The following is a 22116-nucleotide window of genomic DNA, read 5'->3' as shown; positions in this document are numbered from 1 at the left end:
AAATGGACATTCAGCTTAGTTGGTTTAGGTGCCTTAATTCTAAGGGCAAGGTTGTGTATTTAAATCTAGATATTGTCATTTTTTTATACACTAGAGAACATGGTCGCGCTTCGGTCGAGGGTTAAAAATATGTGTTAGAATAATTTTTCTTTGTGGATTAATCATATCATTATATTATCCAACTATATCATTATCTCTTCGTTTGAAATGATACATGCTTGATTAAAAATTATTTTATTTTCATTGCACTAAATGGGGGAATTGTTAGTATGTTTTGATGGTCCTCCTTGCTTTTTATTAAGATACCAAGGAGATTGAACTTTTATATTGTAATATCTATTATGGATACTTTTGTGAATGTTTTTTAAATGATTTTCAATGTAAAATAACAGTAAAAAATATAAAGAAATACATCAACAACATCCTATTATTTGTTATTAGATTAATTTTTAGAGAATATATTCTCTAATAAAAAACTATTTCATCTCCCTATTACATTGAAATCAATACATGAAAAACGTCATATGCAATTCGCTATTGCATAATATTTTCATACATCACTTTAACGTTTTGCTTGATTTTTCAGCTGCATCTGCATGCAAAAATAAATGTTTTGTTAATTGTATAGAAGTACAACTTAATATAATTATGAATATTTACATTAATATTTTACCTTGACAATTCTCCGAACTAATTTGTTGGGGATGATCCATAATTTTCTTATCAATTGTAGTATTTCTGTATAAATATTTGTCAAAGTCAAACTAAGAATAAAGTGTTGCAATAAAATATAATTTAAATATAATAATATTGAACATTTGAAAAACTAACCTCAATTAACCACTATGAGCAGATGGTGACTATGAAGATAAATGGTGTATCTTGATGTTTTTAATTTTGTTTGTGGTATTTATACCACTTTTTTCATTTGTTGGTTGTGCTTTCCATTTAATTGTTTAAATAATGAATTAATTTTTTGAATTTGTTAAATGTTTGTGTAAAGATAAGTGTCAAGATTTTGATAAATAATTGGAGGAAAGTTGGGAATTTGTATTGTTATTGGGAATTTGATAAATAGGTTTTTATAAGTGTGATTTTAAAGAGTTATAGAATTGTATAATTATGTAATTGAAGAGGTATGAATTAAAGAGACGATTTTATAAAATAAAATAATTTTAAAAAATAGAAAAAACCACAAAAAAGATAAATATGATTCTTGGCCAATGAGAGGTGCCACATCACTTCCTTTTTATCTAGCTTTATATATATATATATATATATATATATATATATATATAGATAGATATAGATTTTTCGTTGCTTTTCTAAATTGCAAACAATAAATTAAAAAATGGATAAAAAATAAGCAAAAAGAAAGGAAAAAAATGTTCAAAGAGAATTGTCACGTCGCCTAATTTATGCTTGCTTTATATATTGATAGAAATTGTTCAATAATAATATTATTTATTGCATAATAATTATCATTAAACCACTAAATTAATGACAATAATTATCTGACTAAACTGAAAAAGAGATAAATAATTAAGAAATAATTTTACAATTGTTATACATAAATTAAAATAATTAGAAAAATATTTTTTTTAAAATTGAAAAAAGAAATAAATGCCATTCTTGATTATAGAGACATGTCAATTATAAATAAATTATGTAACATCTTTCACCTAAATTTAAAACCTTTTCTTTTATTTTTTTCACCTAGAAATATTGATTACAATTATATATCATATATATATAAAAGAGAACCTTAGGCCCGCCTACGTGGCGCTATCACAAACCAAAATTCTCTTTTAATTTATTTATTTCCAAAATTATCCTTCCCCTTTCATGAAAAGTTGTGACATTTATGAAAATTTCTGACTTTTATGAAAAATTGCAACTTTAATGAAGAATTGCGACTTTTATGAAAAATTGTGATTTTTATGAAAAAGTGTGACTTTAATGAAAATTGTGACTTTTATGAAAAGTTATGACGTTTATGAAAGGTTGTGACCTTTCCGAAGGGTTGAAACTTTTTCAAATAGTTGTAACATTTTCGATAAGGCACAATAAACATTTGTTCACATTACCCTTTGTTGTCTATAAATAGAGGGATTTCCTCTTATTTTAAAACAATGAAAATTCTTAATCTCTTCTTCTTCTTCACAATTAAATATTTGTTTATTTTGCTCCTGTTGAGTGGCTCACTGACACAATTGCTTATGTTAAAGATCTTGGTATGTATTTTTACAGTCATTAATTTATGCTTATGTTATTAATGATAAATGATAAGATGTAATAATTTTCATTTTCCTTTACATTATTAATGTTTGTTACTACATAATATTGTATGTAAGATAACATAGTGTTTTGGTTTTAATGACTAATAGGTTTTAAGTATTATTTTATAAATTTTGTGATATTAAATTTCCGCGCGAGCACGAATAATTTTACTAGTGTATATATATATATATATATATATATATATATATATATAATATACATTACTCCTTTTTGCATAATTTTAATATCATATCTTATAATTCAGAACATCAACTTTAATTAAAAATATAGAAGGAAAATAAAAGAGAAAAATAAAGGACTAAAGAAATTAGCAGAACAAAGAAATTAAAAGAAATTAATAACGTCGCGACTAATTTCGATTCCATAAACGCCAGATTTGCTATTCTGTCAAACTTTTTCCTTGTTTCTTTCATTTTCTTTTCTTTTCTGCTCTCATTGTTTTTCCTTTTCCCCTCCCTTAAATTCTTCCCTTCAATATGAAATATTATCTCCTCCTAATTTGATATAAGTTCCACAAATAGATTGATACTTTCTACAAATAATTATTCTTGCCTTTTGACACTTTCATTACTTTTCATATAAATTTCTCTAACAAAATGAAAAAAAAAATCTTAGTATGTATCTCCTTAGTGGAGAAACTACTATTGAAATCATACCAAGAAATGAGGAAAAGCTCATTCAAGTAGTTATAGCATTGATAATTAAGCCCATGAAACATGTCATTTCGGAGGATTTTGAGATTGTATATCTTTCTCTTCTAAAGAAATATGTACATCTCAGAAGGAAAAGAAGCAAATCGAAGGAGCACTTTGTTGCATATTCCCTAACCCTTTTATGTTCTGTGCTAAAATAAGCAGTTTCGCCTTTTCATCTTCTATTTAGTAATTGAATGTGTATAGATCTTAATGTATATTATTAGTAGTTTAAGTTTTTTGGCCTTTTATCTTCCATTTCGTAATTGACTGCATATAGATCTTAATGTATATGGTTAATACTTTCAGTTTTTCAGTTCTTCTTAAAGTATAAATAAAATAAATAAAAAACAAAAATAAGATACAAAAAAAGGAGATAAATGATAAATAGGAAGCTGGTCATAGAGAGGTGTCACATCACCTTCTCTATATTCAGCATTATATAGATATATAGATTTGAAAGTTCTCCATTCACCCTTTTTATAGGCTTATTTTTATGTTTTTTTTTCTTTTCATCTTCTTTCTCACCAATGAAATTAATTAAGAACAATTCATGAAACATTTAATATTATTAATTTTAAAAAGTATTTTGAATACATTTTAAAAAAAAAACTCATGAATTTTTTAATATAATTTTAAAAAATATTTCTTTTTTAGAAAAGGTATAGTAGTGAACGCGAATTGTATTTTATTCATATTTTGTTCTTTTTTTTTTCAAAAAAACATGACATCACATTATTTTATTTATTGTTTTTCATCTTAAAAGGTGACACCCCTTATAAAAAGTTTTGCGTACGCCACTGATTCAACTATTAAAGATTAAAAATTCAGAAGATTAGAAAATTAATTAAGTACTTCAAACGGTCAATTTGGGAGTAATTAAATTAAGGTAACATTGTTTAGATTACGTCATTATTGGAACTTGTGGTTCTTCACTCAATCAAATGTATTTTTATTTTTTTTTTATCCCTCCCACCCTTTTTGCTCCCTTGGTGACTCGAACTCGCAATCTTCGGGTTGGAAGTGAGGGGTGCTTACCATCCGAGCAACTCCCTCTCGTCACTCAATCAAATGTATATTTTTCCTAATTGTTATAATATTGTAAACATCCTCATAACAGTAAAATCGTGAATAAGCCAATAAGTTAAACTAATCATCGTATTAAAAATTAACTTGGATTAATTAACCGTATTTCAATTCAAATTCTCGAATACAGGATACTAATTAATTTGAATTTCATATTGTTACGTACATTTTTAATGTGCTAATTTATGTAAACTATATATTGCTCTTGTAGTTGTACGTAATATTCCAACATTGGATTACACTCAAATCCAATGTTACGATAAATTAGTTGGTACCAAATTTTTTTTCCAGATTTCATCCGAAGTATTAATTAACAGATTGACCATCATTTTGGGAATGAAGTGTGTACTTTTGGATAGATGATTCATTAATTAAATTTAGACAGTTTGACTGAGATATTTTACTTTTAAGTCATGGCTTGAAGTGTAAGATATTAAGGTTTAGCCCTAAGCTTATAAGTTTGAGATATTTAGACTCGACCCGACTAGCATTATTGATATTGTTAATCAATATTTTGCATAGATTGAGGCAAGTGGGGGTTGTTTTGGTTGGTGTTCTACGTGTGTAAGATTGTAGAACTTGTAATTTATGAGGTAAGTGAGACTTTAAGCTTCAATGCTTACTTTTCTAACCTACTTTTAAAATATATTTTATTTGTCTGGTCCATATGTTGGGACAAGTATGTGCTTGGCAGAATATTGTGGTCTTTGATTGGCAGCAGAAATGCTATTTTTTTTAAAGTACACTAAATATTTTATAAGTGATATGTGGTGTGACGTTGGATATCCTATCTTCATTTTCGTGATATAGTTATTAGGGGCATACTTAGCTGCCGTAATCTGTTGGGGGCATACTTATGCTGCCGTAATATGTTAGGATTCTTGTACATGCTGCCGCAATATACTTTGGGGAATTATATATGCTACCGTAGACTTGTCACGGTGCTAGGCTAAATTAGGGGCATACATAGCTGTCGTAATATGTTGGGGGCATACTTATGCTGCCGTAATATATTAGGGTTCTTGTACATGCTGCCACAATATAATTTGGGGAATTATATATGCTACCGTGGACTTGTCAGGGTGCTAGGCTAATCTCCTTTACTGCTGTGTATGAAAAGCTTTGAGTGTGGATTGAGTTTGAGACATTTAGTGTCCTTTTTGCACATTTGTTTGCACTTACTGATCATTGTATTACAGAACTAATTCTTGTGCATATCATTATGTGTTTGTTGTGAAGATATATTTTCTAACACTTATTCCAGGGGTATTAAAGTAGCAAGTCGAGGATCTTACTAGGTTATATTTATAAATAGCTCACTCCTTACATGCATGTCTATGCAGATATCATTGTAGAGGGTGAGACTAATGGCTGACGAGTTCATTTGCGTGGATTCGGTTACTGAGGTAAGCCTTCACATTGTTCGTGGAGGCTAGTGCCTCAGCTCTATCTATTTACAGCTTATGACTTTTTTTCTTGGGGTTTGCGTCCCGACGACATGTCATGACCCAAAAATGAATGTGATGACTGATGAGCCCACAAATTGGACTCATTTAGGGCTATGTTTTGATAGAATTAGTGTCCTCAAATGCATGTTTTGTCTCGATGAAAACCCTTAAGTTTTAGGTATTTGGAGTTTGAGGAAAGCATGGACACTACTTAGCAAAAAGGTAGTTGATTGTTGAATGCCTAGTGTTGAATTGATTCATGTTTCCGGGTTGTTTTGCGAGTTAGATTGGTTGTATATTGAGGGTACAATTGATCCTAGGGGTTTGGGGAAAGTATCATGGAAGTTTGGAGGGTTTAGAGATGAAAAACGGAGGAGAAAAGTCGAGAACACCTGGGTACAGGGGTTGGGGCGTCGCGCCTCTCAGCGCGCCCCAAAATGTTCTCTGAGGTTTGGCCTCTGGCGCGTCGCCCCAGCCAAAGCGCCCCACCCAGCTCTCTGAGGTTTGGGGCTTGGCACCCCACGCCTCTCAGAGCGCCAGGGACGCCAGTTCTCCTCATTCGTTCCCCACTTTCTCGTACGTGTTCCTAAGTGATGTACCTATGTTTCCTAGTCGATTCCAACACTCTAAAGTAAACATCATGAAATCATCCATAAACATGAGATCATGAACCTTGAATCCATAATTCAATTCAAGGAAAGTTAAGTTCAAAGTCAAAGAAGTTAAGAGTCAAGTCTAGAAGTTAAGAAGTAAATCAAAGCAAAGTTTCTCAAAGTTCTTAAGGGTCTTTAATAATGTTTTAACGTCATTTTTAAGACTTAAGTTTTGAACTTAAGCAAAAGTAAAGCTATGGTTTGAAGTTCTTTTCTTCAAAGAGGTATATGGGGACTATGTATTCTCAAAGCAGTTTAAAAGAAATGTTTTCACATTTAAACAAGATTAGAAATTGAGATTTCCAAAGAGTCTTCGAGGTAGTTTTCAGAAAAGAGAAATCGCTTTCTAAATGAAACAAGAAGGGAAACTTTGATTTCCAAGATAGCCTTTGAGCTAAGTTTTTGAGCACTAATCTCAAATCACGGAGGAAATATGTTTTAAAAACATAAGAGCCAGTACATTTTTAGCAGTAGTATTGAGCACCGAATTGGGGAGCGTTCAAAGAACCCACAGCCCCCATAGAACCATGTAGCCATCATGGGTAGAAGAGGTTCATACTTTTTAAATGAATCCTTTTCAAATTAGACTAGTGGATCCATTAGGCAGTTCAGATTCTGTACCTTTGGCCGGGTATAGAATGTTCTGGTAGCGTGAAGTTGATCATTGTATCATCACTATAGCTCTTATGTGATGGTTGTCGGTTAGAGAAACTCCCACAACAGTTATTGTATTTCTATATACATCAATTCATTTGTATTTCTACATACATCTCAGATTTATTGTATCTTTGCATACACACAGAGTTTATAGCATATTTTAAACGGCTTTTCTTTATATTGCACTTGCTTTAAATTGCTTTATATTGAAATGAGTCAGTCAAGTTGAGTTGAGTGAGCCAGGTAAGTTATTCAGTTTCTTTCAGATTTCTTCTAGCCTATGTGTGGTTTAGCATTCCAACTCGCATACTCGTACATTCAATGTACTGATACCAGTTGGCCTGCATCTTATTATGATACAAACACAGGGTAACTAGGATCATCATCCAGCACCTCGTTGATCCAGTTGAGCATCTCAGAGTCAGTGGTGAGCCTCCTTGCATTCCAAAAGACTTTTTTATTCGCTTCCAGTCTTTTATTTATTAGGATGTTGTGGGGTTTGTCCTAACATCCATCTCAGTATTTTAGAGGCTTCATAGACAGTCAGATAGTTATTAGTTCAGATGTCTTTCTTTATCTTTTAGATGTTGTTTAAGACTTAAGTGTCATTTTGGCCAACTTATTATTCTTAAGTTATTATTTGAGACTGTTTCATTGAGTTAAGTCTTCCGCTGAGTTAAGTAAGCCAGGCCAAGGTTTCGCTTGGGGCCAGAAATGGTCGTCGAGTGCCAGTCCCACCCAGGGTGTAGGCTGGGGCGTGACAGTTCCAGCATAATTATGGGATCGATTGCCACGTTCTGCCATAATCATTGGATCAGGTACCATGTTTCGGTATGCTAACTGTTTGGGTTTGGATTCTATGAGAGGACCAATGACTTGTCATAATTGTGTATTTTGAGAAATGTGAAGTTGTTCGTTGTTCGTAAATGTTGATTATATTGTATATGTTCGATATATGCATGTGATTATAATGTTGTATTGACTTACTTATGTTACACTTAGTGGGATAGTTGTGTGATCCTACCAGTACATTGTGGTTGTGTATTGATACTGCACTTGCTCTTATTTATGTTGAGTACAAGGCATCTTCCGGCGGCTATTGACAGACCTCGCTTAGAAGATCATTGATTATTTGAATTCAAGGGTGAGCCAATTCTTCCGGACTGCCATGAGTTCTCTTTTGTCTATGTCCACCATTTCGTACTTAGACTTTCTAGTTAGTTATTAGTGCATTAGTTTGGGGTTGTATCCCAACTTGTTTAGACTTTTTGAACTTTAGATATTTTGGTTCATTGACTTTCAGGCTCTAGGTGTTACTTCCACATTTGTTTAGATGATAGACTTTTGGTTGGAGTTTATGGGAACTCCCTATTTTGTTCTTTCGTATTTAACTTGTTTTGTATTCTTAAATGCTTAGTTTTGGTTTAGTTGCTAGGTTTGGGTTGTAGTAGTGGTTCTCCCACTGGAGGGTTAGTGTGGGTGCCTATCACGATGGTCTGGATCGTGACAAAGTTGGTATCAGAGCCTAGGTTCGTTGATCTCGATGTACCAAAATGAGTCTAGTATAGTCTTGTGGAACGGTACGAGGACGTCTTTACTTTTCTTCGAGAGGCTATAGGACTTTAGGAAATCTCTATGTTTTCTCTTTATCTCCTTTCGTGCTATGACTTGATTCAAATTGGTATCTAACCTCCTTCACTCTTATGTCCGCAGATGGTTAACATTAGATTCAACGGCGTTAGGCTCGTAGCTCCCGTCAGTGCTCTAGCTGAGGAATCTGCAGTGAGAGGTTGCGGTCGAGGCAGGGGTAGAGGAAGAGCTAGAGGTAGAGGTCGTGGAAGAGTAGCACCTGGTGGGAATAGAGCTCCTGTTGAGAATGCTCCTATGAATGAGAACCCTCTTGTGCATCATGAAGAGATAGAGGAGAATGTTGAGGATGTGGGACAAGAGGAAGAGGTGCAGGCTGAGACAACTGATGTTCCTCCCATAGACCTAGTGTTAGCTCGACAGATCATGTCATTCTTGAAAGGGTTGGTTAGTCCTGGAGTGCTTTCTTCTGTTCAAGCAACCTAAGCTCCCGTTAATCCCCTTGTTGCTAGCACTGCATCGAAGATGAGTGGAATGAGAGGTAACGATGCTTTCTTTCGTCCTTTGTTGGGTTCTGTTATGACTGGTAATGAGCATGAAATATTGACTAAGTTCTTGAAACTAAAGCCTCATGTGTTTCTTAGTTCTGAGAATGAGGATGCTTATGAATTCATCTTAGATTGCTATGAGAGACTTCATAAGTTGGGAATTGTCCATTAGCATGGGATTGAGTTTGTGTCCTTTCAACTTCAAGTGAGGCTAAGTGGTGGTGGAGAGCTTCTATGGAATGCAGATCTTCTACTTGGACTCAATATCATGTTCTGTTTTTGGAGAAATATGTGCGTAGGACTTTGAGGGGTCGCAAGAAGGATGAATGAATGACTTTGAAGCAAAGTGGTATGACTGTGGCTGCTTATAAGGACAAGTTCCATGTTTTGTCTAAATATGCTACTCAATTGGTGACTACTGAGGAAAAGACAATCTGGTTATTTATTAGGGGACTAAATTTTGAGTTACAAGTATTATTTGTTCATATGACTTCTGCAGGGAGGAGCTTCAATGAGGTAACATACTATGTTAAGAAAGTGGAGGGGGTGAGGCGAAACGGTCAGGCTAAGGCATTGGCAAAAAGGGCCAAGAATTCTGGCAACTTTCAAGGTTCTTATTCCAGAGGTTCAAGGAGGCCAACGCTTGTAGCCAAGCCAATTCAGTCCGCTATGCCCACTTCTACAGGTAATTACTCGAGAACTCCACCTCATAATTTAATTCAAGATAGCCAGGGAGTAGCACCTTAAGCGGGCAGCAGGCTATCTTTTGATCATACATGCTACAACTGTGGTAAACCTGGGCATATAAAAAGATATTATCCCTACCCACGTGTGTTAGATTCCGCGCAATAGCAGTCTAGAGCAGTGGTACCCGCGGGGAATGGTAATAATGGTAGAGGACGTCCACAAGGTGGGCGATGAGGTAATCAACAAAGCTGTTGAGGTAGAGGAAATGGTAATACATGCAGAGGTAACGTGCAACCAGACAGAGAAATGGCTCATCAAGATGATAGGGCTCAGTGTTATGCTTTTCCAAGCAAGAATGAGACAGAGGCATCTGACACGCTGATCACAGGTACAACCAAGTCATGCTTAAGTTTGATATGATTTGTGATATACTTGATGCCCCATATCCATGTTTCTACCCCAGTAGGAGAGTCAATCATAGTCACTTATGTCTATCGTGCTTGTCCTATTTTGTTTATAGGTTTTCAGACTTGGGTTGATTTGGTGATTTTGGATATGACTGATTTTGATATAATATTAGGCATGACTTGGTTGTCCCCCTATTATGTTGTGCTTAATTGTAATACTAAGTCTATAACTCTAGAAATTCTGGGAAGGGAAAAATTAGAGTGGGAAGGGGTGTACAAACCTAAGCAAGCTAAGATCATATCCTCCATTCGAGCTAGAAAATTGGTAAAGCAGGGTTGTTTAGCTTATTTGGCTCATGTTAGGGATGTTGAGGTTGAGACTCCATCTATTGAGTCTATTCATGTGGTGTCAAAATTTAGAGAAGTGTTTCATAATGACTTGCCTGGTATGCCTCTAGATAGAGATATAGATTTCTGCATTGATTTAGAGCCTGGTATGCGCCCCATTTCTATCCTTCTATATCGCATGGCTCCAGCAGAATTGAGAGAGCTTAAGGCTCAAATCCAAGAGCTTCTTGATAAGGGATTTATTCGTCCTAGTGCTTCCCCATGAGGTGCCCCAGTTTTGTTTGTTAAGAAAAAAATGGTAGTATGAGAATGTGTATAGATTACCGACAATTGAATAGGGTCACTATTCGAAACAAGTACCATTTGCCTCGAATAGATGATCTTTTTGACCAATTGCAAGGTGCATTAGTTTGTTCTAAGGTTGATCTAAGGTCTGGCTACCATCAATTGAAAATTAGGCCTAAGGATGTGCCCAAGACGGCGTTTAGAACCCGCTATGGACACTATGAGTTTTTCGTTATGTCTTTTGGTTTAACTAATGCGCCTGCATCTTTTATGAGTTTAATGAATGTGGTGTTCAAGACATTTCTTGATTCTTTCGTCATAGTCTTTATTGATGATATTTTGGTCTATTCGAAAAGTGAAGAAGAGTATGCCGACCATCTTCGTATTGTTTTGGGTGTTCTTGGGAAGCAAAAGTTATATGTGAAATTTTCTAAGTGTAAATTTTGGTTGACTTCTGTGGCATTTTTGGGACATATAGTTTCAAATGAAGGGGTAATGGTAGATCCTCAAAAGATTGAGGCGTTTAAGAATTGGATTTGACCAAGTTATGTGACTGAAGTTAGGAGTTTTGTGGGGCTCGCTAGCTATTATCGTCGATTTGTGAAAAATTTTGCTTCTATTGCCACTCACTTGACTAATTTGACCAAAAAGGATATACCATTTGAATAGACTGAAAAATGTGAGGAGAGTTTTCAAAAGCTCAAGACTCTCTTGACCACCACGTCTATCCTAGTATTACCGGTTGGAGGTAAATATTTTATTGTTTATTATGATGCTTCACATTCTGGTTTGGGTGTTGTGTTGATGTAAGATAAGAATGTTATAGCTTATGCCTCGCGTCAATTGAAGGTGCGTGAGAGGAATTATCCAACACATGATTTGGAGTTGGCAGCAGTAGTGTTTGCTCTTAAGATGTGGCAACATTATCTGTATGGTGTTAAGTGTGAGGTATTTACTTATCATCGTAGTTTGCAGCATGTGTTTACTCAAAGGGATCTGAATTTGAGACAGAGAAGAAGGATAGAGTTACTCAAGGATTGTGATGTGACCATTCAATACCATCCGGGCAAGGATAATGTGGTGGCAGACACTTTGAGTCGAAAAGCGGTGAGTATGGATAGTTTATCTTGCTTGAGTGTATCCAAGCGACCTTTGGCTAAGGAAATTCAGACCTTAGAGTCTAAGTTCATGCAGTTGGGCATCTCAGAAAGAGGTGGGGTGTTAGCTAGTATTGTGGTAAGGGTCACATTCATTGAGGAGATCAAGGCCAAGCAATTTCAAGATGAAAATTTGGAGGAGCTTAGAAAGAAGACTGCGATTGGTAAAGCACAAAAGACCACTCTTGATGTGGAAGGCGTGCTCAGTTTTAAAGGAAGAATTTGTGTTCCTCGAGTTGATGATTTGATTCAGAAGTTGTTGATGGAGTCTCATGGTTCGCGATATTCTATTCATCCGGGTGTGACCAAGATGTACCTAAATTTGAAGTGAATTTATTGGTGATCGGGCATGAAGAAGGATATAGCGAAGTTTGTGGCTAAGTGTCAAAATTGCCAACAAGTGAAATATGAAACATCAAAGGCCTGCAAATTTTCTTCAAAGAATGCCAATTCCGGAATGGAACTGGGAAATGATAGCCATGGATTTTGTGGTTGGTCTTCCAAAGACTTTGGGAAAGTTTGATTCTATTTAGGTAGTGGTGGATATATTGACTAAGTCAGCCCATTTTATTCTGGTAAGAATAGATTATAATGCCGAACAATTGGCTAAAGTTTATGTGAAAGAGATAGTGAGGTTGCATGGGGTGCCCCTCTCTATCATCTCAGACCGTGGCACCCAATTCATATCCAAGTTTTGAAGGAAATTACATGATGAATTGAGCACACAACTCACTTATAGTACAACTTTCCATCCACAGACAGACAGACAGTTGGAGAGGGTTATTCAAGTGTTAGAAGACATGTTGAGGGCATGTGTGATTGACTTTGGAGGGCATTATGATAAGTTCCTACCTTTGTGTGAGTTCTCCTATAATAATAGTTATCACTCCAGCATAGATATGACACCATTTGAGACACCCTATAGGAGGGGATGTAGATTACCCATAGGATGGTTTAAGGCTGGAGATGTGAAACCATTGGGGATTGATTTAGTGAAGGATGTTCAAGATAAGGTGAGGAGTATTCAAGCTAAGCTTCTAGCATCCCAGAGTTGACAGAAGAAGTATGCGGATCATAAGGTGAGAGACATTGTCACACCCCAAGGCTACACCCTGGGTGAGACTGGCACTCAAGAACCATTGCTGGCCCCAAGCGAAACCTTGGTCTGGCTTACTTACTCAGCAGAAGACTTAACTCAACAAAGATACATCTATGAAATAAACTGGAATGTTATAAAGGAACATTCAACTAGACATTACGGCAAACTTAAGTCTCAACATAAGATAATGACAATGAAAATACTAAAGAACTAACATCTGACTATTTATGAAGCCTCTAAACAACTAATATGGATGTCAGGAGAAGACCCACGACATCCTAATTAACTAAAATACTGAAAGCAATAAAAGAGATTCTCTGAAAGCAAGAAGGCTCACCAACAAACTCTGGAGCTCACTAAAATCAATGATGCGCTGGATACTGATCCTGGTTACTTGTGTCTGCATCATAAGAAGATGCAGGTCAAATAGCATCAATACATTAAATGTACGAGTATGCGAGGGGAGTTCTAAAACAAGACATAAGCTTGAAAGGAACTGAAGAACTTACCTGGCTCAACTCAACTCAACTCAACTGAACTAATTTCAATATAAAGCAGTGTAAATAAATGCAGTATAAAGAAAAGCTTTAAAACATGGTTTTCAACTCTATGTATTTAGAAATACAGTAATAACTATGTATATATGCAAAGATACAATATGAACTCTATTTGTATATGAAAATACAAATAGTTCTGATGTATATAAAAATTCAAAATACTGATGTGAGAGTTTCTCTAACCGACAATCATCACTTAAGAGCTATCGTGATGATACAACGTTTTGCCTCACGTTGCCAGAGCCGTCTTATACCTTGTCGGGGGTATAGAACCTGAACTACTAAGTGGATCCATTAGTTTATGCTAAAAAGTACTAAGGAATCATCTAAAAAGTATGACCCTTTTCTACCCATGGTGGCTACATGGTTTATGGGGGCTGTGAGTTGTCTGAACTCTCCCCCATATCGGTGCTCAATACTACTCCAAAAATATGATACTAGCTCTTATGTTTTAAAAAAATATACTTCTTTCTATGATTTGAGATAATTTCTCAAAAACTTAGCTCAAAGGCTCTTCTTGGAAATCAAAGTTTTCTCTCTTGCTTAATTGTGAAAGCATTTACTCTTTAATTGAAAAACTATCTCAAAGGCTCTTTACTGAAAAACTAGCTCAAAGGCTCATTTGGAAATCAAGGTTTCCTTTCTTCTTTAAATGTGAAAAAAATTTACTCTTTGGGAATACATTGTCCCGATATACTCTTTTGAGGAAATGAACTTCAAATTTTACTCTTTACTCAACTCAAAACTCAAGTCTTAAAACAAAGTTAAAACATTTGTAAAAGACTCTTGGAAGACTCTATGAACTTCTCTTGACTTGACTCTTAACTTCTATTAACTTGACTCTTTAACTGATCCTTGAATTGAATTATGGATTCAAGGATTGAGATTTGTGATAGGAAAGATCTCATGATGTTTAGGAGTGTTTTTAGATAGTTAAACACGAGAAAAGATTAAGAAATCACTATCTGAAAAACTGGTCCATGACACGGAGATGTATTTAAATTTTTGGTCGCTAAAATAATTTTGAGGCAGAATGGTCCGTGACCGCTCCGCAATGCGAGGGAGGATTTTCTAAATCTGAGGAATAGGTTCGCGCCGCGGACCTAGTACCCAAATTCTACCGACTTTTTCCTTCTTCGTTTTCTGACCCCAATTGCCTAAACTCGGTTCTTTTTCTCAAATTCTATTTAGATTCTGATACCCAGCAAATGTACCTAAGAACCTAACTCAAAACAACTCTAAAATCGACCTTGAACTCTCAAGAACTCCTCAATCTCATCCCAAATTCAAGAACGGAAGCAATTCAAGAATACAACTCAAGAACATCAAAGTCTCAATCTTTTAGGACAAAAATCATACTGAAATAAACATGTTTGGCGCGTGGGTGAACGAACCCAATGCTATGTGAACTCACATATCTCGTAGGGATCACCCCTTGACGAAATCCACGATCAAACTTGAACGATCTTGACAAATCTTACTTCTTCTCCTTTTTTCTCCTCTTCTTTTCTCTTCTCTCAAAATCCTAACTCTTTTTGGAAAAACGTAAACTGACCAAGTTCCGTTTAGACCTAAATTAAACTCCTAAAAACAAATTAAAATAATTGGGAAAGGAAAAGACTAAAATACCCTTCCAAAATCTGGATTAGACTTTCCTTATTTGAACAACCCAACTTCCAATGGGCATATCTCACTCATACGAACTCGGAATAGAGCAAACTTGGCGACGTTGCAAAGATTATTCCAAGATATTTCCTTTTATATCTAGAAACACACCTAACTCATCCTGAGCTATGAGTTATGGTCATTTGAAGTTGATCAAAAATCCAACTTAACATACTTAACAAATTTTCCAGATTTTTATATTCTTTCCAAAAAATGACTATTTCCACTTTTTAACTTCTTTCTAGTTACAGGGTGTTATAGACATGGCGTTTCAAACCGGTGAGAATGTTCTTCTTAAGGTATCACCCATGAAAGGGGTGATGAGATTTGGCAAGAAAGGTAAGCTAAGTCCACGATACATTGGTCCCTTTGAGGTTTTCGAGTGTGTGGGATCGGTAGCGTATAGATTGGTTTTACCTCCTAATCTATCGGGTGTTCATCCAGTATTTCATGTGTCCATGTTGAAGATATATCATGGTGACGGGATTACATTATTAAATGGAACTCAATTGTGTTAGACAAAGACCTCCAATATGAGGAGGAACTGATTGCGATTCTTGATCGTGATGTGCATAAGCTGAGGACCAAAATGATTATTAAGTCCGTGAAAGTTCAATGGAAGCATCGTCCAGTTGAGGAAGCTACTTGAGAGACAGAGAGGGACATGCGAGACAAGTATCCCTAATTGTTCGTCGATTCAGGTACTACTTCATTCCTTCTTTAGCCAATTTTTCCTAAGGTTGTCACTCGGGGACGAGTGATGGGTAAATTGGTATCTATTGTAACGACGGATTCCGTCTTTATAGAAAATCCAACGGGGAAAATTTTGGATCGGAAAACTTTTTTGTAGTAACTTGAGATTTCCCAACTTAGTCCAGATTTGGATGAAATCAGAGTCATTAAGGTGTAGGGAAATCTGGTAACAATCGGGTGAATTATTTATGATTTTGATTACATGAGTAGTTAAATAAGTCGTTAAGGAATCTATATGACTTTACGGAATTGAATTCGGGCGAGTAAAACTTCCGAAATTGATCTTAGCGTGAACGGTATTTTCTGAGCATCGTTGATTAAAGGGGTGTTGAGAATGGGGTTTTGGAATTATTAAAATAGCTCATTGTTTCGTGCAAGCCGCTTTGGCGGTGGTTTTGGTCGCTCTGGCGGTGCCGCTAAAGCAGGGTGAGGGTCGTTGTGGCGGGCCAGACACTACTTAAAGTCGTAAATAAACTCCTAAGCGACTTTATTCTGCACTTTCTATTTTAGAGCTAAGGAACGAACCCCGGGAGACTTTTGACAATTTTCCACCATTCTTGAGGCTAAAGGTAAGTTTTTCACTCTCCGAAACTGTTTTTCGATTCGTAGAACGCAATAGAATGGGTAATTATCAATGGGGAGGGTTTTGATCTAGATTCTATAGTGGAAACATCCCTATTTTGGGTGCTTGGGATCATGGTATGATTTAGGGTTCATAGAATTGTTAGCAATTCGGGTAATTAGTGATTGTTTATTGATTTCCGTATTGTATTGATTGTTTGTAGATCAAGAACAAGCGGAACGAATTCATAAAGGGAACGATCAAGATTCTTAGGGTTTCAAGCTTGTTTCGTGATAGGTGATGGTTGTGATTCTATAATTGTGTGATGTATATTTGTTCTTGCTTCATTATGATACATGTATGTATATGAATGTTGCATTATTGATCACACTTGTTGTAAATGAGATAGATGAATAATGGTTACCATGAAATCATGACTTAATTGTATCATCTTGAGGCTATACTTCTGATTAGGGGTGTACATGACCGGGTTGGTTCGGGTTTTTCAAATATCAAATCAAACCATTTGTGTCGGATTTTTAAATCTATAAATCAAACCAAACCAATAAACCTCGAGTTTTTTCGGGTTTTTCAGATTTTTGGGCTTTTTCGGATTTTTTCCGGTAAAGTATTCATACAAACATATAATTTACTTGTACTTCAATATTTCTTTAGTCCTACCAAAGTACAACTATCTAAGGTATTTCTTAAGAAAATAACACAAAATATGATATGAGTAATGACACTAAAATATCCAATAAAATAATAATAATAATAATGAAATCACGTAAAACAAATATTGCAAATAAACAAGTCATAATGAAAATGATCGTAATTTAAAAGTACTAAATCATGCTAAAATAAGTTTAATAAGTATTATTACATGACTAAATATTAAAGGAAATTAAAATAAGATTATGTATTTGAATTGTCTAAACCAATGTAAAACCCAAGAATAAATATTCAATATTATTGTCATTCTTAGTGTTGGATTGATTTTCTTTTTGCATTAGTATTAATTTGATTTTGATTTAAGTTTTATTACAATTACCAACATCTGTGGACTATAATCTTTATTGAACCATTCAGAATTCTAAGTTTCAAACTTGAAATAATATATTAAGAGATAAAAACTATGAAAAAGTATAAGAAATATTTAAAAATTATATCAAAGTAAATACGGAGAAGGGCCTAAAATACCCTTCAAGTATAGGGAATGGAACAAAAATACCCTCCATCCACCTTTGGGCTCAAAAATACCCTTTATATGAATCGCAAAAAAGAAAGAAGTGAAATAATTTTTGAACTCTAGGGTTTCGGATTTTGAGAAATTTTACCGCTTTGAGTTTATGTTTCCCAGAGATTGGAGATTTGCTGGACTTTTCATAGTGTTTCAAAATATGGTGTATATTGGTATATGATTATAGTGGCACTTGATCTTGTATTTCACTTCTTCCTTCTTGGAATGTTTCCAGGGAATTTTCGGAAGTTTCATGTTGTTTATGGTCTAATGTACCTCTTTTTTTATTGGGATTAAAAATAACTGGAGCAAGTTGTTGATTGAAGTTTGATTATTTAAGATATGGGTCAATAGAATTTTAAGTGAGTCGGGTGGAATTTAGTTGGATCTGGGTTTAATTAAGAGAAATTCTTATTTTGGTTAGTTCCAATTTCAACCAAACCTAAAATCCTAAAAGCCAAATTTCGAAATTATGATATATGAACATATATAAAATAAAAAATTATATGATTTATGAATGTTAATGTAGATTACTACTATATCTCCAATATGATGAAAAAAATCACAAAAAACTAACTATCGCGAAAAATAAAAAATAAAAATAATAAAGCGAAATCTCAAAAGATATTTGATGGCAATGTATTTACATGTATCAGTGGGCTAAAATCTTTCACGAATATCACCAATGACTTGTGAAATTTCTTTAAAAAGTAGATTAATTTCGAAGAAATATCTTAAACAAAGTATAGGAGATGACAATGGTGGAAACAATAGAGAGATAGAGAAGAGAGATCTGGGGTAAAAACCAAGAGAGAAAAAATGTTTTTTTTTAACTTTTAACCGGGTAGTGAAGTCAAACTAGGTAAATGTGGGCATGATTTGAGAAATAAAAGAATAGTAAATTAATTATATTAGAATACATTATATTTGCTAAAATAATGACATAATGTCATTTTTAATAATTAGTTAAAGCGTATATGTTTTTACTAATTATGTTAGGAATTTTGACTAATTTGATAAGTTTTCCTTTAAAAAATTGTCTCTGCTTTTTTATAATTTGGAAAAAATATTTATTAATTAAAAAAAACAAAGAAGTGCCATTTAATTATAGCTGACTTTGATCATTTATAAAATTTGTAATATGAAAAGTAGCAAATTAAAATGTGTACTAGAGTTTAAATAGAAAACTTCCAGTATTAGGTGAAGATTTTGAACTTTTGAGAATTATTTTTGGAATTTCAAAATACAAACGAATTATAATGTCCAGTGTATAGGACAAAACAAGTTCTTTATTTCTAGCTAATCATTTGTATTTGTACTCTCTTTTAACATCAACATTGACTTTTAATAGTTTGTTTATGAATATTCAACTATTAAAGTTTTAAAGATTAAAAATTCAGAAGATTAGAAAATTAATTAAGTACTTCAAACGGTCAATTTGAGAGTAATTAAATTAACATTGTTTAGATTACGTAATTATTGGAACTTGTGGTTCATCACCAAATCAAATGTAGATTTTTCCTAATTGTTATAATTATAATGTAAAAATCCTCATAACGGTAAAATCGTGAATAAGTCAATAACTTAAAATTAACTTGGATTAATTAACAGTATTTAAATTCAAATTCTCGAATACAGGGTACTAATTAATTTAATTTCATATTGTAAGGTACATTTTTAATGTGCTAATTTATGTATAAACTATATATTAAACTTGTACGTAAGATTCCAACATTGGATTGCACTCAATGTTTTCCATTTGGATTTGACAAAAAATACAGTAGGAAAATTATACTGTCATGTTGTACATTAAGAAATTTAATTTCAAATTTGAAAGATGAAAATAGACGGTAACGCTATTTTAAAGGGGACTATAAATTTACTTATTATTATTTTATTTACTTATAAAAAGCTTGAGTTCATTGCTCACGTGGTCACTCAATTGTTGAGAATTATTTATTAAAGTCGTTTATTTATAATAAAAAAAGTCGCTCAATTTTGACTATATCACTCCAATAATCACCCTATTAAATTTCAATCAACAAAATATTACATGATATTTTTTTTAGTTCATTCAATATTTTATTTTATCCACGTGACATTAATAGTTTATAGCTTGTAGAATATCTGTGGAATAAAAAATTTAAATTTTAAAAAAAAAAAGTTTACATATTTGAAAATAGTCAAATTAATTACTGTTTATCAAGATCTACAAGTTGCTCATCATGCTTCCTTATGTTTAATTTAATGCAAAAGCAACAAAAGTAAGAAATATAACAATATAATCATATAATTGAGGTTTCGGAAGGATGGAGGTGTACTTTTTGTGAGATAAAAAAGTTATTTTCAATAAATCTTCTACTTAAAAAATAATTTTAAAAATAATTTTTTCAAGTAAATACAAACAAAAAAGTCATGATAAAAATATTTTTTAAAAAGTGCTACTAGTAAAATATAAAGATACCCAAAGTAAACAAACAACGTTAATAATTAACAATTAATAAAATTACAAAATAAAATAATATTGACATAACAATAGTACTGATAAAAGGATAAATAAGTGTTACATATTAGAACCCCACTCTACTCTAAAAAAGTAAAAATTCTCAACCTTCATATTCTCATATCTATAGTCATATCCTCGATAATAAAAAAATATTAGTCTTTGGTGACAATATAAAGAAACCAATATATTAAACATATAGTCCCTACAAAGAATTTTTTATTTCAATTTTCTAGAAAATGTTGGGTTTTACCAAAATAAATGTGAAAAACAAGAGAATCACAGCACATATAAATGCATGCATGCATAGTGTAAAGTAATAAAGAATTAAATGGTTGAGCCTTTTTTTGTGCTGTTTTCATGCACTTGCATTTCTTAACAAATACGCAATAAATGACAAAGTGACAAAAAAAAAATACTATATTTATTTTTTGTTCAATCTCCTTTTTATGTCAAACAATTCAACCTAATATTTTGACTATATTAATTTTGAATTCCTAATATCAGTCAATACATATATTTTTATTAACATATGTATGTGTATATGTAATATTTCAAAATATAATTATTATAGACATATAAGTAATTTTAAAAGTAATGGTTCACAGATTATATAGCAAAAAGATATTATCTCAATGCTAAGAATGCTAAAACTCTTACTGATATCACATAATTATTATTGAATCTAATGTCGTTATAGACTTTAATTAGAGACATTTACATAAAGTGATAATTGTCACTAAAAATATATTTAATGACACTTAAACTATTGTCATTAAAAATCATTTTTGATGTAGTGTAATACATCAAAAATATTATTTGCATTATCTGTCCTTTAAAATAATTATAAGTAATTATTACGTGAAACCAATTAATAACACGTGTTCACATTTATGCAATATAAATACTATATCCAAGGATATAAGTTATATTTGAAAAAAATATATATTATATTGTCATATTTATGCATTATTCCAAAAATAATTAGAGAATTATAAATTTTTTAAAGGAAAACAAATGGAGACACAATAACCTAGCGCATTTAATTTACCCATTGACTACCATAACATATATACACAGCTTAAACGGCACGGACCAAATTAATTAATTTATTTTTAAAATTTCTTAAAGGTCGTAGTCTCATATTACTCCATTTCAAAATTTCAATTTGCTTCTTAAAGATCAACCTGGATAATCGTGGAATAATCGGAATCTCTTCAGCTTTAATTAAATATTTTAGGTTCGAATATTTAGAAATGAAAAAAATTATGTTGAAAGTGCCTCCAGAAATCAATTTTAATAATGCATGAATTCAAATTTAATCAAATTTCAATGCACGTATCAAATATTGTAGTCTCATATATTAATATAAGCAAAATGAAAAGATCAACATAAATTGTTGTGGAATGATTGAAATCTCTCCAACTTTAATCAAATGTTTTATGTTCGAGCAATAGAAAATGAAAAAAATTCGGTTGAAAGTGCATCTAGAAATAGGTTTTAACAATACAATAATGCACTAATTCAAATTTAGTCAAATCTTAGATATTGTTTGAGAAATATAAAATAAAGTAAAATGAAAGATCCACCTAAATTATCATGGGTTGTTCGGAATTAGATGTTTCAGGTTAAGCATTTGAAAAACTATATGTTGAATAAATTTTAACCATATACGAATTTGAATTTAATCAAATCTCAATATACGTATTAGACTTTGTTTGAAAAATGTAAAATAAAGCAAAAATGAAAGTATAGAGTAATAAATAATTAGAGTCACGCTGAGAAGCAGAGGACACAACATCTTGAAACGTGTGATTTTGTTCTGCTTTTTCTTGGACTTTGGCTCCTTTTTTAAAAAAATAAAAATAAATTAACTACTTG

The sequence above is a fragment of the Solanum verrucosum genome, unplaced genomic scaffold, assembly GCF_900185275.1.
Source record: "Solanum verrucosum unplaced genomic scaffold, falcon-dt-bn FXZP01000253.1, whole genome shotgun sequence".
NCBI lineage: Eukaryota > Viridiplantae > Streptophyta > Magnoliopsida > Solanales > Solanaceae > Solanum > Solanum verrucosum.
This window is presented reverse-complemented; position numbering follows the sequence as displayed.